This window comes from Phyllostomus discolor, chromosome 15 (assembly GCF_004126475.2).
Source record: "Phyllostomus discolor isolate MPI-MPIP mPhyDis1 chromosome 15, mPhyDis1.pri.v3, whole genome shotgun sequence".
In the NCBI taxonomy this organism is placed as follows: domain Eukaryota; kingdom Metazoa; phylum Chordata; class Mammalia; order Chiroptera; family Phyllostomidae; genus Phyllostomus; species Phyllostomus discolor.
This window is the reverse complement of record NC_040917.2, coordinates 1,739,056-1,742,008: the sequence shown is the minus strand read 5'-3', so window position 1 is coordinate 1,742,008 and position 2,953 is coordinate 1,739,056.

The window sequence follows — 2,953 nt, the reverse complement described above, 5'->3', positions numbered from 1 at the left end:
CATTTTACCAGAGCTGTTTAAGTTAACTGGACTCTTATTTCAAAGGGACTCAGGGCCATGTCCTTCATTCAGAGTGTGCCAGTGTTTTCAGTTTTAGGTGCAAATGGACCCTCAAATTAATTCCTTATATTCAGTTTAGGACTCAGGGATGTGGCACAATACACACTTGAAGTCCTTCCTGCTAATCAGTTCTTTCATTTCTGAAGTCAGGACTATTCAAATATTGTTTTAAATCAGTGGAAAATTTAAAATTAAATACAAAATAACATTATTGTTTAAGTTATGGGTAGAGGACATTGGGTTTCAGTTGCCATGGTAACAGCAGTGTAAACTTCACTTTCCCTGCTAAATGAGCTGGCTCTGAATATGAATACCTGTCAGGAAGAAATGGCCCAATAGCCTGCAGACTTTTGGCAATGGAGATAGTCTCTTTGTTTAGACACACACCAACAATCTTCAGATCCGTTTTCTTCATCACTCTATTTACTTTTCCTTTACTGTGTGCTGCTTGTTATGCACATACTTGATTCTCAAGCACCTGACTACAGTCAAATCACACACCCACAGACTTCTGTTCATGGCTTGTGTCATTATGGTCCATTCAATGAAGAATGAAAACAACCCTTTTTCTTCACACTTATGGAGCACTTAATCTGTCTCTTTGTTGTGTGTACATTTTTTATTTCAAAAGACAAAATCCTATGAAAAATCAATTAAATGAAAAAACATTCAAGTTCTACATGAACTATGACACATATTACATCCTATCAAAATTTTCTTTAATATAATTTTTAAAAATATTTTGTTTATTTATTTTAAGGAGAATGAGGGAAAAAGGGAGTGATAGAAAAATCAATGTTTCTATTGATGAAACCCACACCTGTCCCCTGACTCAGAATCAAACTGGTGAACCTTTGGTTCTCAGGCTGGCACTCAATTTACTGAACTACACCAGACAGGGCCTATCTAAGTTTGAAATAAACATGTTTAGATTCTTTGGAAATTTCCCCATTGTGTAAAATTGTTGTTTAACAATTCTTATCTAATAAACATGACAAAGCATCAATTTACCTTAAACTGCTGTAAAAGTATCTTATGCAATGTATACAAATAGTAGTTTAGAAGCATTTTCAACAACTATGGCCTACAATAGTCCCCATATGAGCATCCCCCACAAAACAGAGATTCTAATAAAGTATCTGACTGATGAAAATGAGGATCTTTCTTTATCAAGAAATCACCTTTTTTAGGACTAAACATTCAGAATCTTTTTAAAAAGTATGGGTGCAATTTTGAACACTTGACTATTCATATCTTTCAAGTCTTGCTCCATCTTCTCCCTCTTTTCTCCGTATGGAAAAACAAAAAAAAACAAACAAACTAGAAATGCAGCCTGAGGAATTCCTAGTGTGATACCAGGTGAAGTATCATACCTTCAGCAGGTCACTGCAGCCCAGGCCCAACATGGATATTCCCCCTAAGACCTCAAAACTCTCATCATTCTTTATTCTCTGAAGCCATTTGATGACCTATCTCTGGATCTTTATCCTCTTCTCCCTAAAATGTGTGTGTGTGTGTGTGTGTGTGTGTGTGTGTGTGTGTGTTTATGTTACAGGGAGTCTGTTAACACTTTAGTGTATGGGCTCATCAGTTTCAATACACAGAACAAACACTAGATATTTTTGCATTTCTCCCACTGTCGTCACTGCAAGTTCATATTAATGCTAAAATGTTTGGGTGTCAATGTATAAAATTTCTAGTTTATCAAACAAAGTATACATTTCCATTGTGTACTAGTAACCAGAATAATTTCTCTAAGTGACCCAACCTCAAAACAAATATTTTATAATTTGTAACATGCTAAGTGAAATAAGCCAGGCACTTTAACACCGATACCATATGAACTAACCTGGAAGAGAAATGGGTGTGTTTCCACCATAACCCCCACATGTACACCAATTTACAGTAACCAAATGCTAATCTTAACATTTAGGAAGAAAACAATACACATATTTCTGATATGTGAACATGAATATCAGGGCAATTTTGATTCAGAACATGAATAAATGCTAAATAACAGGCCATATACTACTCTGGTAAAATATCCAAAACAGGAGCCCCTAAAAATAATCTCATGAAAGGAGTGTTTAGAACTATAAAACACAATATACCATTGAGAACATAAAAAGTTAAGAAAATATTTTAAAAACAAAATGCTTTTCCAACCATGGTCTCAATTCCCAGCTCTCCTCTTCAATAAAATTCAAATCCAAACCACATTAAGATACGACCTTTGAATTCTAAGAACTAGTGTCCAAAAAAACAGGAGAGACAAGTGTTGGTGAGATGATGGGAAAGGGAATCCTAGCACACCATTGTTTGGAATGTAACCTGGTGAATCCACTAGGTAATCAGTGCAAAGCTCTTACATATTAGTTTAGAAAGAAAAAAAAAACATTTGATCAAGGCATCCCAGTAAGGAAATAGATCCAAAAATTAGAATCACTACCTATAAGAGAAACCTGCATAGCAATGTTCATTGGAGCATTCTTTACATAAGCAAATTCATGAGAAGAATGGAAAAGTTTAGCAACATATAAATAGAAAATAATATTTCATTTAAAATGAATAATAATGGAATATTTATTATTCAGTGATTCCACACTAAAAATTGTTGCCCTTTTTACCCACGTGCATGAACTATGAGAACATTCTGCTAAGTGAAATAAAGCAGAGGTAGGAAAAAATAAATAATCACTGTCAGGTATCATATACATGTAATCTAAAATAAGAAAACCTAGGGGTTGTGATCAAGATGACAGAAAAGGTAAACCCTATACACAAATGTTCCATGAGCATATCAGAATTACAACTAAACTACAGACAAAACATCATTCTGAAACCACCTGATCTGGCTCTGCAGAAGTCCCACAAATGAGCATAGAGAAAGGCA